The following is a 25215-nucleotide window of genomic DNA, read 5'->3' on the forward strand; positions in this document are numbered from 1 at the left end:
ATTTACTTACCCCCTTCGGGTGCCGAATGAGGGTTGAAAATCCACTGAATAGGGTGGTTTTTTAGTTTTCGGCTAATATCTCAACAACAAAAGCTCAAAACGAAAAATTGTATAGAATAAAAATTATAGACCTTAATATTTTCTATATAAATTGTATCTTTACAAATTCTCGTAGGTTGATTTTTTTCCTCGCCAGGACAAAAACAAAAAAATATTTGAATAGTTCGGTACATCAAACAATTATAAAAGTATTTACGTTTACAGGGACAACTGATTATAATATATACAAAATAAATCATAAAAAGATTATAAAATATACTCTATAATATAAGTTAAAAAAAATGCATTTTATAAATTAGCACACTAAGGTGTCAATGAAAGTACTAGTATTTCTTTACATAATTGACATTTAAACATGTTGTGAATATCTAGTTTATTTATTGCTGAAATTTTCCAATTTTTTGTCACTAAGCAAGATTATTGTGTTCATTGTTGCACTTTAGACCTTTTACATTATTTGATAATGATCACAATAACTGGAAAATTTTGATAAGTTTGGCTACTTTAGTAATACGATCAATTTATTATCTAATCATTCGCCACTTTTATTTACAACTTGTTTTTTTTACTCGTTTGTTCCGCGGTTCATGCGTTTTGGTATTGTTTAGTGTTTTTTATTTATTAATTTATTCAGCTTAATTAATTTTTTTGAGATATTTGAAAATGACGCGAGAATTTATTCATTTAATTGGCCTAACTAATATTCAAATTCTTTGCAGCAAATTACCCTCCATAGGTGACTGTATGCGTGTATTATTTTCTAACATGCGTTTTGCCAAAATGACGTTGTCTGAAAGTTGTCTACTAGTAATAGAGGAATGTTTAATTTTTTGGAGAAAAGCACGGATTCCAACAAAAGATAAATCACACTGTGTAAAAAAGTTGAAAAAGGAATATGACGCTTGGAGGGCACTGGAAAAAAGTAAAAACCATGGAAGCGAACATCAAAAAAATAAAGAAAAAAATTATATAGAAAGTCTAAATAATCTTTTCGATATTGCTCATCAAGATGCACTAAATATAATAAGTATTGCAGAAGATAGAAAATTTTTGCTCTCACAGAGACTCCCCGGACGCCCCGGTTGTATGCTTGGTGTAGATATGGTTCTTGATGCTAAAGAAAAAAGAAAAGAAAAAAAAATTGAAAAAGAATTGAATAAAAAAAGAAAACATGAATCAGAAGCCTTAAAGTTATTCTCAGGTAATTTAAGATATAACATAATTAAAATATTTAAATTAGATACACGTGATTTTTAATTTTATTTATTGGTATCGTTTTAGTTGAAACACTGTCAGATAGGTCAGTAAGTTCGGAGGAGTTGAACAATGAAAACCTGATTTTAGAAGAACCTCAACCAGGTCCTTCTGGTACAAATAGAGGCACAATTCAGTTAATTACACCTAGATTATCAGCTGCATTAGACAAATGCAAAATTAGCGACCGTGATGCCGTTCATATACTATCTGCGTGCCTTGATAGTTTATCCATCGATCAAAATAATTACATTTTAAATAGAACATCCATTAAAAATATTCGGCAACATTTTCGGAAGGAAAGCGCAAATAAGGTAAAGTCTGATTTTTTAAACAAAAAAGTTAATTTTGTGGTAGTTCACTGGGATGGTAAATTACTACCCGATTTGACTGGTCAAGACAAAGTAGATCGTCTACCAGTAATTATAACTAGCCCTGATTTAGAGCAGTTACTTGGTGTCCCTCAAATACCATCTGGAACAGGGCTAGAAATATCATCTGCAGTATATGATAACCTTGCAAAGTGGTCTTTATTGGACAAAGTTCAAGCATTTGTATTCGATACAACAGCATCGAATACTGGGCGTATAAACGGGGCTTGTACACTTTTAGAACAAAAGTTAGATAGGGATATTTTATATCTTGCATGCCGCCACCATGTTTACGAGTTGCTTCTCCAAACTGCAATTGCTGAAACGAAACTTCATGTATCATCAGGTCCAGATATTGCCCTATTTAAAAGATTTAAAAGTACTTGGAATAATATTAATACTAAGAATATTAGCATTTGGAATACAAATAAAAATTTGGAAAATATTGTATCTCCTAAACGCGAAAACATTTTATTATTTTGTCAGGAGGCGATTTTGAAAAAACATCCTAGAAATGACTATAAAGAGTTTTTAGAGCTTGTAATTATAATTCTAGGAGGATCACCACCAGGAGGTATTATTATTAGGCAACCTGGGGCTTATCATCAAGCAAGATGGATGGCTAAAGGCATTTATTGTTTGAAAATTTTTTTACTTCAACAAGAATTCAAATTATCCAAGTCGGAAGAGACTGCAATATGCAGAATATGTGCATTTATTATAAAAATTTATATAAGGCCGTGGTCTATGGCTGACCAATCATGTGAAGCGCCACTAAACGATATGCACTTAATAAGGACTCTATATGAATATAAAAATGATGATAAAATTATTGCAGATTCGTGTTTAAAAAAATTTTTAAATCATTTGTGGTACTTTAATCAAGAATGTATTGTTTTTTCAATATTTGATAATAGAGTTTCGTTAGAAACCCGAAATAAAATGGCAAAAATTATTTTAAATAATTTATCTACTTACCCATCAGATCAAAGCGATTTTGGTCCAAAAAAATATTTTTTAAAAATAGATAATGTGGAGACGTTTCTGAAACAAGAGTTTTTTACAGATATGCTTGAACAAAGTTCGGGATATTTTTTTATAAGATTTAATATCGATACAGAATTTTTGAAATTAGACTCCTCGAATTGGGAAGGTGATAAGTATTACCAAGAAGCGAAAAAAATAGTTAAATCAATCCGTGTTGTAAATGACACTGCTGAAAGGGGTGTGAAATTGATGGAGGAGTTCAATGATAAACTAACGAAAAATGAAGCACAAAAACAATTTATACTTCAAGTAAATTGCAATAAAATATATAGAACGGATTGCTAAATTACTAATTTATACTTAACATGTTTTAGGTCGTTCAGAAATATCGAAAAGTTTTTCCAGATCACAAAAAAAAATCGATGACAGCAACATTCTAATTTAAATGTCAATTATGTAAAGAAAAACTAGTACTTTCATTGACACCTTAGTATGCTTATTTATAAAATGCATTTTTTTTAACTTATATTATAGAGTATATTTTATAATCTTTTTATGATTTATTTTGTATATATTATAATCAGTTGTCCCTGTAAACGTAAATACTTTTATAATTGTTTGATGTACCGAACTATTCAAATATTTTTTTGTTTTCGTCCTAGCGAGGAAAAAAATCAACCTACGAGAATTTGTAAAGATACAATTTATATAGAAAATATTAAGGTCTATAATTTTTATTCTATACAATTTTTCGTTTTGAGCTTTTGTTGTTGAGATATTAGCCGAAAACTAAAAAAACACCCTATTCAGTGGATTTTCAACCCTCATTCAGCACCCGAAGGGGGTAAGTAAATCTTACGAAACTCAACAAAAATCATTATTATCTAAAAATAAACAAAATAAGGGGGTGCCGCTATGTTTTGTTCAATTTTTTTTTTAGCCTTAGTAGATAAAGACCAGCCTAATATATATATAATATTGATGACACGCACGTGCGTACGGGTACGATAACCAAAAATAAATTTATACAGGAATAGTGTTGCCGTCATGTGGTGAGCAAGACGTGGGGTGGGGTGAATGCGTTATGACAGTCTAGTCTCAAGGCCATAGACGACGGAATATGCGATAACGCTTGGAAAATTACAAACATACATACATACAAGTGAAACTAATATAAGCGTGTTAATAACATAAATTTTATGTCAACACCGACGGTCGCCGATAAGCGATAAGGCATCTTGGGTTTTGTTAATATGTAATTTAGGAAGGTATAGCACGTCTGTGTATTATCAACTTGATCCGGATGATATCCAAATTAGTCCAATGGTATTACCCCGGGCGCGTCACTGTTTTAAATTTTAACGTTACGCTATAAAAATAAGAAAATATTGTTATGCCACCGACTCGGTGCACCTCTTGGCCGGGGCATTCAGTTTTTTTTCGCCTGTTATGAACACGACTTATATCTTACTTAAATAAAAAATTAATGACAATACTCTTCCAAGGAAAAAGAACAAATGTAAATTTATTGATTGATAATCACAGTATTAAGTAAATTAATATACCAATATTACTTACAAAGTATACATATATATATATGTTTAATATGCAACTTGGTTATTTTATTCATTTAGTTCCCAAGTTCTTCTAATTGGTTATTCCCCGTATGGACATCAAAATTATCCTGGTGACAAATTACGATGATGGATCTCAGCTGCGGGCCATCAAGTTGAGGCACTCCACTACCCGTTATATAATCGTTCTAGTATAAGCGCCAGACTGGCTCGCCGAACACGCCGACGCTCAACAATTTCGATCGCGTTAATCGGTGGCACGCAAGTGGCGCTACATCTGATCGGTGGCCAAACAAATATAGATTATGTAATGTATAACCTATATTTTCATGTTTATTTAAATTAATTGTATTTTATCTTATTTAAATAAACATAAAAATATTTAAATTGTAACATGACAAAAAGGTACCTCTTCATTAATCGCAAATGTCTATAACTAATTTCAATGTAACATTAAACTTTTTATGACGTCTGCTGAACAATGTAAATCTAAAGGTTGCCGCAAATGCAATGATAGGCATAATATAATACTTCATTAAAGACAAAGAAACAAAACAGTCCACTTCTACTACGCTACACTCGTCATGTAATTTCAAAAAGCTAATACTATTATCAACAGCCATAATAAAAATAAAAGACAGCGTATCAAACACATAGTATGCACGAGCTTTGCTGGACTCGGGTTCACAAAACACTTTTATAACGGCAGATTTAGCCAACAGTTTAGGCTTACCAAGACGAAAAGTTAAAGTAACTATCGCTGGGGTAAATAAAGCCATCACACAGTCTTAGTACTAAATTGTAGACACTATAAATGCTAAAGATTCAAGTTATTCTAAAATAATTGAATTTTTAACATTGCCAAGAATAACCACCTTGTTACCAAGCGAACGATTAAATATGAAATAGGAAAAATTGCGCGATCACATTAAACTGGCTGATCCGTCATATGCGGTACTGGAAAAAATAGACATGTCTAAAAATAGAGTGTTTTTATGAAATACTACTAACGGGTAAACACACAAACGATAAAAGTGGTGTCATTTACTAGGAGACGGAACTCGGTTAGATAGTAGCTGGTTCGACGCCTAAATTAGCCACGCCAACAACACATTTATTTTTTGCTCAATCGCTATTGGTGGAGGATTGAACAGTTTTAGAAAAATAAATGAGAAAATTTTGGGAAATTGAGGAAGTAACAAATAAGAAGACTCTTGGCCAGGAAGAAAATTTATGTGTTAATCGTTTTAACCGTACTGTAAAAAGAAGTAATGCAGATGGCCATTTTTTAATCGAACTACCGTTTCGTGAAAAAAGTGAGCAACTTGGTCGCACCCAAGGTACGGCCCTCAAGCGTTTGTTGCCAGTTGAAAAACAATTAGCGAATAGTTCAGATTTAAAAATGCGTTATGTAGAATTCATGAACGAATTTAAACAATTGAGTCATATGTCAAAGGGAAGTTCTACACAAAATCAGGCTTCAGAAATAAATTCATATTTTATGCCTCATCATGCCATTGTACGTGACGACAAAGTTACAACAAAAACGCACATTGTGTTTGATACGTCATGCGCCACCGCCAATGATAAAAGTTTAAATGATATTTTGTTAAAAGGACCTATAATGCAAGACAAATTGCTGTGTATTTTGGCTCGGTTCCGAATTCATAAGTCCGTGTTATCATCAGACATGACAAAAATGTAACGTCAAATTCTTGTGGTTGAAGAATACCGCAAATGGCAAAAAATATTGCAGAGACCTGAATTTTCTGAAAAAATCGAAGAGTATTATTTTAACACGTTAACTTATGGAACTACGACAGGAGCTATACCTTTTGGTAATTTTTTAATAGTTGCTTTAATTTCTCCAGGACTGAACGTAGAATGATGTAAGTTTAGACAGTTATTTATCATGTATAAAACAAAATAAAATAACATTTTTAACTTACCCATACATTTTCGAAAAAGTTATAACAATATAAAGTCGAAAAATAAAATATGAAATCGAAAATTTTAACATAAAAGATAAAGTTTTATCGCCCACCATAAAGTTGTATTAAAACAATAGTAATTTATTTCAATAATAATTGTAATTCTGACTTAGAATTTTTAATATAGTACTAAACAATATTTGTTCTATATGACAATAACACAATTTTGTAATAATTAACTTATATTAACAATAAACTAATTTTTTTAATGAGAATTTTTAAATCAACTACAAGGTTTCTATAAACTGGTTATAATTCAAATAACAAAAATTAATAAAATAAAAATAAAGAAATTTCTTAGATATTCGACTGTATATGGTGAAAACCTGATCTTGTGGTTCTATCGGGATCGTATGGTTCGAGGGTTTAGAACGACAAAGACAGGTAGATATAAAAATAATAACACAGTACCTCTAATTGAGGTGTAATAAACTTTTGTCTAGTTAGTTTCTAATGTCCTAACTGAGAGGCAACAAAACGGCAGAGCCAGTTCACGAATACCATATAACGTGATAATGTATATTTTTTTAACCAATCAGTCAAAATTAACACTTAAAGATATTAATTTAATAAATGATCTATTGCTTTGTCATCCTTTACTCAAAGTTAATAAGTTTGAGTAATTGGGATAACATAAATTTACTTACTTCATTTATTCTTGCAAATTGCTGTAAAATTATTTAATAAATATCTCGATATGTTTATGTATGCTTAGAAGTATTTAATTCGCACTTCGTCACAAGATAAGTAATTAAAACTAGTTCTTTTCATTTATAAATAAGACGCGTAAAAGTCAGCCGACAACAACACAAGACTGTGACTGATAATTGTTTCTTTTTTATTCTTATTTGAATTCTGCAAAAGCGAACTCTCTTATCTGAATGGATTTCAGTGCTTTATATAGTGTAATATGATACCCCCCCCCTAGGGATATTGTTGTCAGCGCTTTTAACAAATGTCAATTTATTTTACAGATTAATTGTTACATGATTAATACAATATGATAGTATTGTTAACAATGGTTAAATTATAGTATTGAACAGTGTGATCATTATGACAACTAATTTTAATTAGTATTAATATAAAATACAGATTATAGTATTTTTATTGATAATTACATAATAATGTGATATACGTGTATGCCAAGCAATTGGTCATATACGAAAAACTTGACTTAAGAATGAAATCAGGAATTTTGTTGAATGCAAATTTCCTATGAAATTACAATATTTAAACGTATTATTGTTACAATTTGTCAACTATATGGAAGCGTAAATATGACGATAAGATGTACAAATTTTAGCCAGACAATATTTATAATATGAGATGAGAGAAGAAGTCTACTATAAAACGAAATAATAAGTTGACAATTAAGAGGCTAGGAAACATGAGACCATAGTAAAATGAATAATAAGTATGCTCGATCAAATTAGTGCGCATGATATGCCTAGGAGCAAAATATGCAACCAACAATAAACTCAACGTGACGTCACATGTAAATACATTGCGTTGTATGTATTCTATATTAAGGTGNACATTGCGTTGTATATATTCTATATTAAGGGGCACTGTCCCGATATAGCCAAGTATTTTAATGAACTTTTTTTAGTGAACAATAGTTTCATGAAAATAATAAGAACTGTTATTAGAAAGTTAAAGTGGTGTTAATTCAATGTTAGAACATGAAAAAATAAGTCTGTACACTAGTTAATATAGCTCACGTTTAATTAACGAGGCACAAAATCCTAATTTTTCATTAAAATACAAAAGTTACAACAAAAAAATACATAGAATCTAAAATAAGTATCCACGATTAAATTTATTATAAAATATTATTACAATGCGTTGTTTTAAAGTAATTAATATAATTATTACTTAAAAATTATGTCTATCATATATATTATATCAGAATTATCAATTTAAAAATCGCGCGATTTTAAAGTGCATTCGGCAGCGGTCGTATTTCACCGATCGTATACGAATGCGCAAAAACATAAGGCGATGCACTTGCGTGTACTACGACAAAATGCGGACTGTGATCGAGCATACTTCTTATTCATTTTACTATGCAAGAGACTATGATTTTTTAGTGTGTAACCGCTATCCTGACGGATTGACTAGACCAGTGATGGGAGAGACAATCGGTGACCAGATTTTAACGATAGAATTTGCAAGACACAAATAAGTTGTTTTACTCGTATAATAGACAAATTAAGATTAAAATACATCAAATATTATAGTACTACATCATTTATTTTGTAATATACAAAATTGTACACAATAGTATTGTATAATTATTCATAACTTCTTATTTTGATAGCGATTCATTAGATTACGGAACTCTGAAATCATATTTATGTTATAAATATTATAAGAAACATTAATTATAAGTAAATTAATTAATTTTATAGGCATAATGACAAACTTAATTAAAAAAAAAACGGTAGCACAGTGGGGTCGAGGTACAGTGTGGACGAGGCATAGATGGGATAAGTATAGATGATATCTGACAGTGATTAAAATCACTATCATAAGAAACGCTTCGATGCAAATCTGTAGATAGTGTTTCATTTAGAGAAATTGGTGGATTATTCTAAAAGCAACACCAACTCTTATTTCTTTAATTATATCCTGATTAGTAGTTCTTTGATTTTAAAATATAATATATGAATAAATACTAATTATAGTTGATAAATTTAGTATGAAATTTATATTCAATAATTTAATATTGTAATTTATACGGAGAAATTATAATAATAATAAAGAAGTTATATTTTACATAACTTTTACGTGTATAAAAATTTAAAGGGCTTGATAAAATATTTTTCAATAAAAACTGTTTGTTACTATAAATAAATGCACTGGACTATAAGAAACTTTCATCAGAAGCAAAAATATACTTTTTTAAATCAACATTTCGCGTTGTTTTTAAATATGCAATTAGACTTTTTCTATCACTTCTAATGTTTTATATTATTACTAATTACACATAAAATAATAATTAAAAGAAAAAAAATTTTTTTCAAATTATTACTGATTTGATTTTTAATATGTTAAAAATAATCAGTCCATTTTTAACCTATTTTTTTTGGTTCTTTAAAGTTGATGAAATTTTTTGATAAAATTTTTGTGAAAGTTTATAGTAAAAAAAATTGAATATGTTACCATATCTTATAGCTCAATTACAGGTTTCAAATTGACATCATTAAATAGAAAATTCTATGAGAATTAAAACAGTGCTATTTTTAAGATTAATATGCAGTCAGGAAATTTTATAATTACTATTTATAGTAAATTTATCAAAGTAGCTCAATATTTTTTTGCATTTTTATCGTAATAGATAACTGAAATAGAAATAATAGTAATCATTTATATCATTTGTATCATTTATCATAATAGTAACTTTTGGTGTTTAAAAAGATTCTACAAGTGAAATATTCAGAACTTAATTAATTTTAATAAATTGCTTTAACTAAATGAACCAATCAAAACAAAGTTGTTAAAATGATTTACTCAATTGTGCGTATTATAAAATTTGATTATAATTGTAAAAATCCATTGTTAATTCAGGAGAAATTCACTATCATTTTTTTTTTAGAAATAGCTACATGTTACCAAAATATTTGGAATATATAGACTGGTAGTAGCACACACAAATAGAGTAAAAAAATAATTAAATTACAAAGTAAAATGTTATATTTTTGTATTTGAAACCTATCATATCAAACTTGATTAGTTTATAAAAACTTTGAAAATATTAGAAATGAATGATTTTAATTGTCTGTATGGAGAACATGGGATAAGTTACTGTTTCATTGATAAATTAGAATTTTTTTCAATTTTTGAGGGTAATATCTTCAACTAAATACGAATTGTAGTCATTTGACGTATCGTTGATAAAAGTAGGTCAAGTTAGAGCAGAGAAAATAAATGATACTCACAAAAAAATAACTTCTCAGCTTTGCATCGAAGCTAAAACTTAAAATATAGTAAAATAATATTAACATGCATAAGAAATTTCTTCTCGCGAGTGGCGAATACAGTGATGGGATACTTGATCTATAATGAAGTTATTGAATCTAAATGAGATAAAGATCGAAACAGTTGATAATTTATTCTAACTTAAAAATAATTTAAAAAAAAAATTCATTGCCATAAGCGGGTTGGAACCTTGTACCCCGAGCGCGTAAAACACAAGGTTAACCGACTCAGCAACCGTACGTCACTAACACGATTGAAAAAATTGGCTATTTAAGCTAGTTTAAATTTCAAAATTATTTTTCTCGACTTCAAAAAGCAAAAAAAAAATTAAATAAATTTCACTTTCTATGCTATATCAATTTTTTATTTATATAATTTTTATGAAAATCTGAACTCTCCTTGCCAGGTATCTTAAAATAAAATTCAAAACTCAGAATTTTACACAGAAAAATAGCATATTTTTGAATACGGTAGTCATTTTTACCATGAAGACAAATCCAGAGGTCAATTTTTTTTTTTCAAATTAAAGTATATAACATTAGCTTTAATTTAAGATATATATAAAAGTGTCAGACATTCCGGAACATTTTCAAAAATTAAATTGAAAATTACCTAGTTTCAATACGCATGTTTAAAGTTTTGACCCCCTTATATAAAGGGGTATGATCCGATTTACAAAAAAAGCGTGTCAGATGAAAGAGGTATATAAAAATTTATTATAAAAATACAATCTCAATAAAAACCCAGCACAGGGGGGTCACGGCACAGTGGTGACGTGGTATAGATGGATCAAGTGTAATGATATCTGACAGTGATTAAAATCACTATCAAAAAAAAACGCTTCGATGCAAATCTTTAGATAGTGTTTAATTTAAAAAAATNGCAAATCTTTAGATAGTGTTTAATTTTAAAAAATTGGTGGATTATTCCAAAAGCTTCATAAACTGCTAGTTCCTTATTAATATCCTGATTAAGATAAAGTATGTCGAATGAAAAAGGATTATTAAAAAATATTATTTCTCATAAAAAAATTATGTTGATCCATACACTTTTTAATAAGTTATATCATTATAAAGTTAAAAATGTAAAAAATAAAATCGAGAATTTTCACACAATAATAGCATTCGGTAGCTATTTTCACCGTGAAGACAAAATAAAGTCCGAATTTTTTTTTTTTTGCATAATAAAGTATATTACATTAGCATTAATTTAAGATATATATAAAAGTGTCAGACCTTCCGAAACACTTTTAAAATTTAAGTTGAAAAAGTTAATTTTTTGTGAAAAAGTTGTCATTTTGAATCCCCCCCTGTAGGCAGGTAAAAAGTCAGATTTATAAAAAAATTATACCAAATGATAGTTAAAGACATCATGCATCCATAAAAAAAAGAATTATATTGATCCATACATCTTTCGAGAAGTTATAGCATTATAAAGTTAAAAATATAAAAAAGAATTTTTTTACAAAAATCGTATTTTTTTTATTAAGTTTAATGTCTGTTTTCACCATGAAGATAAAATAAAGTCCGAAATTTTTTTTTACCATAATAAAGTATATTACATTAGCTTTAATTTAATATATATATAAAAGTGTCAGACTTTCCGGAACACTTTCAAAAGTTAAGTTGAAAAAGTTCTACTTTCTACATGTATTTTTAAGATTTAAACCACCCTTGTATATAGGGAAATGGTCTGATTAAAAAAAAAAAGTATGTCCAATGAAAGATGTATATAAATACTACTTCTCATGAAAAATTTGTATTGATCCATACATTTTTTAAAAAGTTATAACATTTTAAAGTAAAAAATGTAAATTATAAAATCGAGAATTTTCACACAAAAATAGCATTCGGTAGCCATTTTCAACATGAAGACAAGTCCAGAGGTCAAATTTTTTTTTTCAAATTAAATTATATTATATTAGCTTTAATTTAAGATATATATAAATGTGTCAGACCTTCCGGAACATTTTTAAAAGTTAAGTTGAAAATGTTTATTTTAAAACCCCCNTTGTGAAAAAGTTGTCATTTTTAAAACCCCCCTGTGGGCAGATAAAGGGTCAAATTTACAAAAAAAATATACCGAATGATAGGTAAAGACATCAAGCATCTATAAAAAAAAAATTATATTGATATGTTCATTTTTGAAAAAGTTACGGCAGTTTTTAATAAAAAAAATTGAAAAAATTTCGAAAATTAGCGATTTCTAAATTTGTAATTTTTTTGGAGGTTTCCCCCATTTACAGGGAACGAGAGAATTTTTTTCAATTTTTAAGAGTAATGTCCTCGACTAGATACGATTTGTGATCTTTTGGCGTATCGTTGAAAGAAATCCGTTCGGTGAGAGCTGAGAAATGAAAAATAAAATCGAGAATTTTCCTACAAAAATAGCATTCGATAGCCATTTTCACCATGAATACAAGTCCAGAGGTCAAATTTTTTTTTTAAAATTAAAGAATATTACATTAGCTTTAATTTAAGATATATATAAAAGTGTCAGACCTTCCGGAACATTTTCAAAAGTTAAGTTGAAAAAGTTATACTTTCTATACGCATTTTAAAAGGTTTGCACCCCCCCTGTATAAAGGGAAATGGTCCGATTTTAAAAAAAAGTATGTCGAATGAAAGAAGTATATATAAAGTATTTATCATTAAAGAATAAAGTTGATTCATGCATTTTTTAAAAAGTTATAGCAACATAATGTTAAAAAATGTAAAATATAATATCAAGAATTTTTTCACAAAAATAGCATATTTTTGCATACGGTAGTCATTTTCACCATGAAGACAAGTCCAGAGGTCAAATTTTTTTTTTTCAAATTAAAGTATATTACATTAGCATTAATTTAAGATATATATAAAAGTGTCAGACCTTCCGAAACACTTTCAAAATTTAAATTGAAAAAGTTAATTTTCTGTGAAAAAGTTGTCTTTTTAAATCCCCCCCTGTGGGCAGATAAAGGGTCAAATTGACAAATAAATATATCAAATGATAGGTAAAGACATCAAGCATCTATAAAAAAATAAATTATATTGATATGTTCATTCTTGAAAAAGTTACGGCAGTTTATAGTAAAAAAAATTGAAAAAATTTCGAAAATTAGCGATTTTTAAATTTGTAATTTTTTTGGAGGTTTCCCCCATTTACGGGGAACGAGGGAAATTTTTTCAATTTTGAAGGGTAATGTCTTCGACTAGATACGATTTGTGATCTTTTGACGTATCGTTGAAAGAAATCCGTTCGGTGAGAGCTGAGAAAAAGTGGTAACAGACACAAAAAAAAAAAAACACATCATAGTAAAACCAATACCTTCTCAGCTTCGCATCGAAGCTAAAATAATAATATTGATCAATACATTTTTCCAAAAGTTATAGCAATATAAATTATAATAATACAATTACAAGCATTTTAAAACAATGAGTGCGTATGTAAAGTGGTTGGGTACGGCTCGTAAAAGCGCATATTAATAGTAAATATTCCTATCAAGTTACAGGCCCACTCAATGTATTAAATGTTACAAACTCAATAAGCACGTGACCTAATAATATTATTGACTTATTAAGATTTATTGAAGAAAAACTCTAAATATCAAATATTTAAAATCTTGAAATAATAAATATTAAAAATATCATACTGTACGGTACTGTAATTTTGAGATATTTTTAAAAAAATTTTAAATTTAAAATCTGGTTCGTTTAACGTAGTACTTTTTAATAAATCACACTGTATAGTGCGGCTGTATTTAAATCTTAATGTTGTGTTTTTGAAATGTCTATTCCTCTCACGCTAATTACCTTCTCAATATATTAAAATGCTTTTTACACAAAAAGGACTTTTCCTAAATTTGTATTAAACCATTAAACTTTTTTTGTAAGAAAAGCTCTAAAAAACGGCTATTTTGAAATCTTGAAAAAATTAGTTTTTTTTAATTTTAAAATAAATAACAAAAAATAGATTTAAACATAGTCTAAGAATATATAAACTAATTTTTTTTAATTTTATCATAAGTAATAAGTTTTATTTACATCTAATCTGCCTAGTATATTTATATAGAAATAACATTATGTGTGTTAAATGAAAAATGATTATCTTTATCGAATTTATTTATATCTTTATTGTTAAAAATATTTCCTTAGATTAATTCAAGTATTCTTTAGAAAATTTAAATTCTGGATATTATGTATAAAAGCTATAAATCTATGTAACACTCTATATTTAGAAACCAAAAAATTTGATATAATTCAAAGTCAATTCCATATTTATTCAGCAGTTTTACTGTAAATGCTTTAAAATAAAATTGTTTTATTAGAGACACTTTTTTTTTTGCAATTTAGTTCAATTAAAACTATTCTTTTATGTATACATGTAAAACAAACCCAGCACAGTGGGGTCGCGGCATAGTGGAGACGTTGCATAGTTGGGCCCAGTATAGATTTAATCAGACAGTGATTAAAATCACTATCATAAGAAACGCTTCGATGCAAATTTATATGGGAATGATACATGATCTGCTAGTTCCTTAATATAAAAAATAAAATCGAGAATTTTCACACAAAAATAGCATTCGGTAGCCATTTTCACCATGAAGACAAGTCCAGAGGTCAAATTTTTTTTTTTCAAATTAAAGTATATTACATAAGCTTCAATTTAAGATATATATAAAAGTGTCAGACTTTCTGAAACACTTTCAAAAGTTAAGTTGAAAAAGTTCTACTTTCTATATGCATTTTTTATATTTAAAGCCCCCCCATATATAGGGAAATAGTCTGATTTAAAAAAAAAGTAAATCCAATGAAAAATGTATATAAATACTACTTCTCATGAAAAAATTGTATTGATCCATACATTTTTTAAAAAGTTATAGCACTTTAAAATAAAAAATGTAAATTATAAAATCGAGAATTTTCACACAAAAATAGCATTGGGTAGCCATTTTCACCATGAAGACAAGTCCAGAGGTCAAATTTTTTTTTTTAAATTAAAGTATATAACATAAGCTTTAATTTAAGAANAAATTAAAGGATATTACATAAGCTTTAATTTAAGATATATATAAAAGTGTCAGACCTTCCGGAACATTTTCAAAAGTTAAGTTGAAAAAGTTAATTTTTTGTGAAAAAGTTGTCATTTTAAATCCCCCCCTGTGGACAGATAAAGGGTCAAATTTAAAAAAAACATATACCAAATGATATATAATGACATCAAGCATTTATAAAAAAAAAATTATATTGATTTGTTCATTTTTGAAAGAGGTACGGCAGTTTTTAATAAAAAAAATTGAAAAAATTTCGAAAATTAGCGATTTCTAAATTTGTAATTTTTTTGGAGGTTTCCCCCATTTATGGGGAACGAGGGAAATTTTTTCAATTTTTAAGGGTAATTTCTTTGACTAGATACCATTTGTGATCTTTTGACGTATCGTTGAAAGAAGTCCGTTCGGTGAGAGCTGAGAAAAAGTGTTAACAGACACAAAAAAAAATAAAAAAATAAAAAAAAACACATCATAGTAAAACCAATACCTTCTCAGCTTCGCATCGAAGCTAAAATTAATAAATTACAAAGAAAAATTATTTACTTTTGTAGTTGAATACATTTATCATATCAAATCTAATTCGACAATGAATACTTAAAGAATAATAGAAATTAATGTTTTTAATTGTTTGTATGGAAAAAGCTGGTTAAGCTACTTTTTATTTGAATAAGGAATATTTTTTCGATTTTTAAGAGTAATAACATAAACTAAATACGAATTGTAATCATTTGACGTATTATTGAAATAGTAGGTCTAGTGAGGTTTGGCAAAATAAATCGTAGCCACAAAAAGAACCACATAGTAAAATAATATTAACATGAATATAAATTTGTTCTCACGAGGGGAGACTATAGTGATAGGATCCTTTATATTTATTGAAGTTATTGAATCTAAATGAGATAAATATAAAATGATTTAAAAATTTTATTCTATCTCAAAAAAAATGCAAAATATTAATTGGTACAGACGGATTCGAACCTCGTACCCTTAGCGTGAAGACACAAGTATTACCTATTCTGCAACTGTTCGTTGCTCTCGTCGCACGAAAAAAATGGTTATTTAATCCAACTCAAATTTAAAAATTACTTTTTCGACTTTAAAAAAGTAAAAAAATTTAATAAGTTTAATATCTTGTCTTATGAACTTTATTCTATGTCAATTAAATTATAAAATATTCATCAAAGTCAGTGTATTATAAGATATTTTAAAATAAAATAAAATACAAAACCCAGGATTTTTACACAAAAATAGCATATTTTTGAATACGGTAGCCATTTGCACATAAAAGATAGGTCGACGGGACAAATTTTTTTTTTAATTTTATAGTACATGACATAAGCTTTAATTTGACATATGTTTAAAGGACGCAGTATTTCAGGAACATTTTCAAAAATTAAGTTGAAAAAGTTAGTTTTTGTAAAAAAGCTGCTATTTTAAATCCCTTCTGTGTGCAGAATAAGTGTTAGATTTTCAAAAAAATGATATCAAATGAAAGGAAAAACTAAAGGTTTCAATATGAAGAAATATTAATTTGATTTGTTAATATTTGAAAAAGTTATAGTAGTTTTAAGTACAAAAAACATCCCCATAGAAGATGATTTTTATCGCAAACATTACATTTTTTTTAAATTTTGACAGCCATTTACACATAGAAGATAAGGTGTCGGGACAAATTTTTTTTTATAGTACATAACATAAGCTTTGATTTGATATATGTTTAAAGGATGCAGTATTTCAGGAACATTTTCAAAAATTAAGTTGAAAAAGTTAGTTTTTGTAAAAAAGTTGCTATTTTCAATCCCCCCCAATGAGCAGGTTAAGTGTTAGATTTTCAAAAAATTGATATTAAATGAAAGAAAAATATCTAAGGTTATAGTATAAAAAAAATTATGTTGATTTGTTGATTTTTGAAAAAGTTATGGATGTTTTAAGAAAAAAAAGTGATAAAAATGACAAAATTTATCGATTTTTAAATTTGTAATTTTTTTGGAGATTTCCTCTATTTGCGGGGAACGAGGCAAATTTTTCAATTTCTAAGGATAATATCTTCATCTAGATACGATTTGAGATCTTTTGACGTATTGTTGAAAGAAATCGGTCCAGTGAGAGCTGAGAAAAAGTGGCAACAGACACAAAACAAAACACATCATGGTAAAATTAATACCTTCTCAACTTTGCATCGAAGCTAAAAAGTGGCTTTACTACATATATAAAAAGGAAAAATTAAATAATTGTATTAATCTGTATATTATTCTGATAAATATTAATCTGTAATACTTTTTTCACTAATAATTATTATAAAGTTGAACTTCATATTATAAAAAATTAATTCATAGATATTTTACAAATTATTAACTCTTACTATAAATACTTTTTTTAATTACCTTGTATAGTGATTAATTTGTTTTCTTTTAATTCGACAATATTGAATAGTTGCTCTAGATGTATATCTAGTATACATATGTTAGTAAACTCCTTCATTCTTTCATATAAATCATTATGTCCGATATAATTGTCATTATCTTTATCAAATAGTTTAAAAATATCACCAATTGTTTTATGTTGATTGTTTTTCCATAATTTTTTACACGTGTAGAATATGAATTTAATAAAATCAATCGTCTGGCCTTCTATAATATAATGCACAAATAAGTAAAATAAATGAACTAGTAATAAACAGTAAATGATCAAAAACTTTTAAAAAATTAATGATATTATTGAAAATAAACCTTTAACTTAAAATAGAAAGTTCATTTTACTAATTTTATTATCGTTTATCTGATTTTTTTGGTTACGTTAAAATAAATTGCGAAAATGTATTATGAAAAATGAGACCGTTTAGTTTCATAAAATAAAAAACTTTAAAAAATTACTAGACTGTCATAACGCATTCACCCCACCCCGCTCAATAGACGCAAACAACACTATTACTGTATAATTTTATTTTTGGATTTCGTACCCGTTGTTGTAATATACTCGTCTCTATTATAACATGAAAGAACAGAGGGCTACTAGAACCCACAATAATAGTTTTACATTTAATATTTTTATTTAAAATAATATTAAGCAAATATTTTAAAGTGGCAACGGTGGTCGCTATTTGACTTATTCTATTTCAATATAATGCGTACGTTTATCAGTTAACATGAGGTTTACCTTATCCTCCAGTATATGGCACCGTAGGAGGAGAACAACCATTTTCGAATGGCTACTTGCCCCACCACTGACATGAAGTTATAGTGCGCAGGCGCACTACAGTTTATAACCGCCATTTTGATTGACCATAACACCACGACCTTCACCCCAGACTACCTCGTTCGATCGTTAACCTCGCAGGTATTCAAGGTAGCCGCGATATAAGCCACTTTTAGTGGACGAATAAGCGTAGCGTTCGAGGGAATTTGTTTAACGGGTGAGTGAGCCCGGTAGCCTGATGAGGTGACCACCTACTATTTTATTTCTAAATAAAAATAATATCTTAAAAAAAAAATGGTAAAATCATTAAGACTTATTAACTTAGTGAATAAAATAAAATAAAATTATGATTTTGTATATTTAATAATAAATAACATAATTTTATTACTTTTTTGAATGGTCTTAAAGTGATTTATTGTACCAAATAAATCTTCGAAATCTAACTTTGTAATAGCTTTACCGTCATTCGGAAATAGTGAATAAATATTTTGAAGTTCAAGTATATCCTGTTGTGAAAATGGATTTTCCTGAAAATATAAATAAATATTTCATTATAGTTTAAAAATGTTACAAATAAAAAACAATTTGCAATGACATATATATGATAACACTACAAAAAATGTTTTCTTACATAAACATAATGACGAGGTCTACATTTTGTGTTAATAATATACACCAAAATACAAATGTAGTAGTGACTTTGATGTATAATAAATTATAATTTGAACAGATCTAATTGTCAACTCATAACATTTAATTCCATTGTGGTACCTATGAGATTTAAAATGTTCATACTATATGTGTAACTCTTAACCAAACCAAACCTCTTGTTATACAAATTTTTAAAAATGTTGTTTATTGTACTATAAAAAAATTATTTATTTAGTAGAAGAATACCATAGTTATCTCAATTTTTTTAAAATTATATTTCATACATGATAAATATCAACCTAAGTTAATTATCTACTGTGATTATTCAACTATCGAAAAAAATATAGTTAATTTGTTTCAATTTTACCATGATGAGTTTATTTTTTTTTGTGTCTGTCACTACTTTTTCTCAGCTCTCACTGGACCAATTTTTCTCATAGATACGTCAAAAGATCACAAATCGTATCTAATTGAAAGAAATACCCTCAAAAATTAAACATTTTTCCCTCGTTCTCATGAAATCGTGAAAATCCCACAAAAAATTACAAATTTAAAAATCACTAATTTTTGACATTCTATCAATTTTTTTTCCAAAAATTGCCATAACTTATTGAAAAATAAAAAAAAATGAAAATAATTTTTCTTTTATATTAAAATCTTAAATAATTCCCTTTTATTTGATATAATATTTTTGAAAATGTGACCCCTTACCACCCCACAATAGGGGTTTCAAAATAGCAAATTTTTTACAAAAGTCAACTTTTTCAACTTAATTTTAGAAAATTTCCCGGAAATATTGCGTCCTTTAAACATATGTTAAATTAAAGCTTACATTATGTACTATAGTACATATATCAGTTAAAAAAAAAAAAATTTGTCTCAACGATTTATCTTCTATGTGCAAAAGGTTGTCGTAGTTAAAAAATATGCTAATTTTGTGTTAAAATTCTAAAATTACTACAATGATTTTCATGAATATTATATAAAATTAATTGGCATAGAATATAATGTTAAACTTATTTAAATTTTTTTTTTCATAAAAGTTGAAAAAATTTATTTTAATATTTATATTAGTTTAAATTGCCGATTTGATCAAAAAACGAATGCGACGAACATTTACCGAATCAGTAAACATCATTGCCCGTGGCAATGATTTTTTTGCAATTTTTCCATAATTAATTTTTTTTTTTTTTACAAACTACCAAATGGCTTTATTATTTAAACGATAAAATTATCTTTATAAATATATTTTACAATAATTGTATATGAAACATAGTTTTATAACAATTAATAAAGAATAAACATGTGTGGAGTGACACCTCCAGCGAGGTGGCTCCTTAACCTAAGTTAAAACTAAATATTTTAAATTAAGTCATATGGTTTATGACGTTTAAGACGCCTGATGTCTTCGGAGTTGTCCAAAAGTTGGATGGCTGCTGTGTTAATGTGGTTCGTTAATCTCACCTCATGTTTGCGAGCAAATCTCTTAATTTCTTCTGCTACTGTAGGCAAAATCAAATCACGGTGTATAATGTCATTTCTATCGTACCGATAAGCTGAAACGATGGTACGGAGTGCAACATTTTGGCATCGTTGAATAACATCAATATTAGACTTACTAGTACAACCCCACAGTTGTATACCGTAAGTCCAAATTGGTTTTATGATAGCTACGTAAAGTAGACGTTTGTTATTTAATGAAAGTTCGGAATGTTTCCCGATCAACCAGTATAACTTTTTCATTTTTAGTTTTATTTGCAAACTTTTCTGGCGTACATGGTGTTTCCAATTAAGACGTGAGTCTAAGTGCATTCCTAGGTATTTAGCCGAATCTTTTTGTGGGATAATTTGATGATTCATTTTGATAGGAATATTATTGGTATTACGAAGTGTATAATTGACATGTACTGATTTGTCACTATTGATTTTAATTTTCCAACGTCTTGTCCATAAGAAGATATTATTGATCGAGTTTTGTAATTTACCAGTTGCAGACTGTTGACTATAACTGGTTGCTAATACAGCCGTATCATCAGCGAACATGGCAGTTGTCGTATCATTGGTTGATGGAATGTCAGCAGTATAAAGTAAATACAAAATAGGTCCTAAAACACTACCTTGTGGTACTCCTGCTGTTATAGTTTTCCAATCTGTAACAGCTTGCTCATGCATTACCCGAAACTCTCGTTCAGTCAAGTAAGATTCTAATAACGCGCACCAAGTGTGTGGTAGTTGTTCTCTTAATTTTATAAATAGTCCTTCATGCCAAACTTTATCAAACGCCTGCGCAACGTCTAAGAAAACTGCACAACAGTACTTTTTCTCTTCAAGAGCCTGGTTAATAACATTGGTAACTCGGTGAACTTGATCAATTGTAGAGTGCTTATTGCGGAAACCAAATTGGTGGTCAGGTAAAAGTTGCTTTTCTTCAATCAATGGTTTTATCCTTTTAAGAAGAACTTTTTCAAAAAGCTTAGATAAACAAGGTAAGAGTGATATTGGCCGGTAAGATGTTACCTGATCTGGTGGTTTACCTGGTTTTAGTAACATTATGACCTGAGCTTTTTTCCATAGTTTTGGAACGTATTCAGTTCGTAAAATTGCATTGAAGATGTATGTAAGATAAATAATCGCCTTCTTAGGCAATTCTTTTATCATTCTCGGGCTGATTTCATCGTAACCTGGTGCTTTTTTTACATTGATGTTGTTATCAATTTCTTGCGCCACTTCTAATGGTGAAAAATATTTTATTTTCTCCCGATTTCTATCTAATTGTAAACTATAGAATCCGTCAAGTTCTGAGACTATATTATTAAGTTTAAATACAGTCTCTAAGTAACATGCATATACTTCAGCTTTTTCATATTCACTTCGTGCCCACGTACCATCTTCTTTGCGAATAGGTGGCACGTGTGTTAACGGCCTTTTTAGTCGTTTAGTAGTTTTCCACAGAGAGTAGTCAGTATCTTGGGTTGCAGAAAGTTCGCTCAAGTAAGTTTTAAAAGTTTCGTTTTTCATTTCTTTTATTTTGTTGTGGAGTAACCGACTGATGTGGTTCCACTTTTTTTTGTCAGTAGGATGTCTCGTTCTATGCCACGTTCTCCTAGCTTTTCTCTTTTGTTGTACCAACTCTCTGATTTCTATTGGGTAGGTGATCTCTCGTATTCTTTCTACTGCAGCCTTAGGTGTTGCAGTTTTCACTGAGTTAATTATATTATTGGTAAAATTATGAACTGCCAAGTCAATGTCACTGGATGTTTGAAGTTTAACGGAAAGCGAAAGTGAATTTTCAAGTAACGTTCTGAATAAATCCCAGTTAGTTTTCTTAGTCGTTAAAAATACTTTTTTTTGTTTCATAATAACGTTTGTGCTTTGAGTGAGTAGTACGGGTGTATGATCCGATGTTAACTCATTGAGTCCTTCAACTTTTACATAATTAGAGGAAATACCTTTCATCACGTAAAAGTCTAGTAGATCAGGAATTTTGTTAACGTCAGAAGGCCAATAAGTTGGCTCTCTTGTAGAGACAGTTATCGCGTTTAAGCTATTTATTACTTTAAACAAAGAATTACCTTTAGGGGAGTTTAATCTCGAGCCCCAATGTTTATGTTTAGCGTTCCAGTCTCCTCCGACAATAAACCTATCGCCTAAAGTCTGAAAAAATTCGAAAAGATTAACTTCATTAGCACCTCCTTGTGGTGGACAGTATATGGCTGTGACAGTGAGGTCATTGGCCCCGTCGTTTATTCGAACACTTGTTGCTTGTAAATGATTTTCCGAGAACTTATCTAGCTCATAGTGCTTAATAGACTCTTTAATAATTATAGCTGTACCTCCACGTGCTCTGTTGGTTGGATGAATGGTGGTATATGTAATATAATTTTTTATTTTAAAAAAAGTCCAGGATGTAAAGTGAATTTCAGAGATAAGAGCAATATCTATATTTTCATGATGTAGAAGGTTTTCTAATTCAAGTTTTCGCTGTACTAGCCCATTAGCGTTCCACGCAGTAAACCGTATGGTACGGGTCATTTTTTATTATTTTTACGTTTGTTTTTAGGTTTAGGTTGGTTGTTTTCTAACCTGTCTAATCTTTCAGTTAGCATTGCTAATGTTTGAGTAATACTAGCTAAGGAATTTATAACTTCCACAAAGGGTACTTCCTCATTTTTCACATGATTTTTTTGTTCGAAAGTTTGGGGTATCTTTAAGTTTTGGACTGATGAACCAGCCATTTCAGCGTATGATATGCTGGTTGTAACAGATTTCGCTAGTTTACTTTGTAGTCTTTGAACTGCTGTAGTTTTTTTTGGGTGAGAAATTTCAACTGCTTTTTTATACGCAGCGCAGCCTTTCCAATTTGCGGTATGATTTTCTCCACAATTGGCACATTTTGATTTGGTCTTTTTGGATTTTGTGCAATCAATTGACCTGTGTTTTTCTCCGCATTTTACACAATTAGGAGATTTGTGACAATAATTTAAAGTGTGTCCAAATAATTGGCAGTTCTTGCACTGTGGAACTCCTTTTGTTTTCTTTGGTGGCTCCACTTTAATAATTTGGTGACTAAGCTTTTTTAACTGGTATATGTCTTTATTATTATCTTGAGGCTCTAGATCAACAAAAAATAATGGTAGACGAATAAATGTCCAGTCACTATTTTTATTTTTAGAGTCAACTTTTTTTTTAATTTGTATATTTGATACATGATTGGCCAAGTGTCCTTGGTCTGTAAGATCACGCTTTATATCACATATGTCAGTTTCAGGGTGTAATCCCCGGATTACTACCCTAAACATTTTTTCAGATTTAAGTTGGTACCTATGGTATTCAATTTTTTGCTCTTCTAAAATTTTAACAGTACGGCGAAATTGATGTTCGTCTCCCGTTAAAATCTTTATATCACCGTTGGCTAAGGTTTTAAGTTGTTGCTCATGACCAGAAGCCTCTTCGATTGCTAGATTATCAATGAATTTTTTAATATCATTGACCCCACATGCTGTAATAGGTGGAGGTTTGTAGATTTTAGTAGAAGTTCTCGCCACTTCTTTTGTTACTTTAAGGATTTTTTTTGGTGAACTTGTGTTAATTTCCACATTCCCTTTAATTTGACTTAATTGACATTTTAATTTTTCGTTACTTTCTTGAAGTTCTGCTATTATTTTTTAAAAATTTTCAATGTCAATATTTATTTGTGTCCAAATATCATAGCTGACAGTTATATTTTTTTCTTGCGCTGTGGAGATATTTCCGTATGTATCCATTTNTCATAGCTGACAGTTATATTTTTTTCTTGCGCTGTGGAGACATTTCCGTATGTATCCATTTGTATAATATAGTTGTATTATACACAATGTAATTTGATGCCACTATTGTGACCCACTTAATTAAAAAAAAATCTATTAAAAACACTTACCAACGTCCATAAGTCCGCGGTTCGCATTATACGCACATATAAAATTTAATAACAATAACACACAGGTTTGACGAGAGCGAGACCAAAACATACGTGCTGATTGTTTGATTAACAATTAGCATCTGATAATTATTTTTGAGTTAGACTTTTGCTTTTCAATAATCCACCAATTTCTTAAAATTAAGCACTATGTACAGATTTGCATCGAAGCGTTTCTTATGATAGAGATTTTAATCACTGTCATAATATACACTTCAATTGATAAATTATACAAAAGTAAATTAAATAAATCAATAATGTTTTTACGGACTTAGTTGACAGAGTTAGATCTTTGATGCATGTCTATTTCAGGAGTTAGGTTGAAGGTTCATATATAGCCAGCCACCATACCACTCCGAGCAGACACAATTCCACATATCATCGATAACCGCCAAAACTCGTGACATTATTGATATTATAGAATCGATAATTAATCACAATAAATCTCATATTAATAAAATAAAGATCACTCTATTTTTCTATCACCTTCTGTCTTTCTTACAGACCTTCGTATTCATACCCCGCGTAGTAATATTATTAATATAATAGAAGTAGTATCTCAAACGAACACCCACCCCTTGCATATTTTAGCTTCGATGCGAAGCGGAGAAGGTATTAATTTTACTATGATGTGTTTTTTTTTTTTTTTTTTTTTTTTTTTTTT

At 28.8% G+C, this 25215-nt stretch overlaps 1 protein-coding gene and 1 long non-coding RNA gene across 28 annotated transcripts in view; one reads left to right on the forward strand and one right to left on the reverse strand.

Annotated features, from left to right (window-relative positions):
- Positions 1–25215, forward strand: part of LOC126902827 (uncharacterized) — a 132810-nt gene that overhangs the window by 57525 nt on the left and 50070 nt on the right. The gene's annotated exons all lie outside the window — the stretch shown is intronic.
- Positions 8122–25215, reverse strand: part of LOC126902862 (uncharacterized) — a 24223-nt gene continuing 7129 nt past the window's right edge. The window contains exons 1-4 of one of the 2 annotated variants that reach the window (XR_007703358.1): positions 19077–19231; positions 18834–18972; positions 17635–17880; positions 8122–8579 (exon numbers count right to left, since the gene is read on the reverse strand). This is a non-coding gene — a long non-coding RNA (uncharacterized LOC126902862). Of the gene's footprint in view, positions 8580–17634; positions 17881–18833; positions 18973–19076; positions 19232–25215 lie in introns of those variants that run through there. The other variant, XR_007703357.1, reaches the window with a different exon arrangement.

This window comes from Daktulosphaira vitifoliae, unplaced genomic scaffold (assembly GCF_025091365.1).
Source record: "Daktulosphaira vitifoliae isolate Bord-2020 unplaced genomic scaffold, ASM2509136v1 Scaffold_3, whole genome shotgun sequence".
In the NCBI taxonomy this organism is placed as follows: Eukaryota; Metazoa; Arthropoda; class Insecta; order Hemiptera; family Phylloxeridae; genus Daktulosphaira; species Daktulosphaira vitifoliae.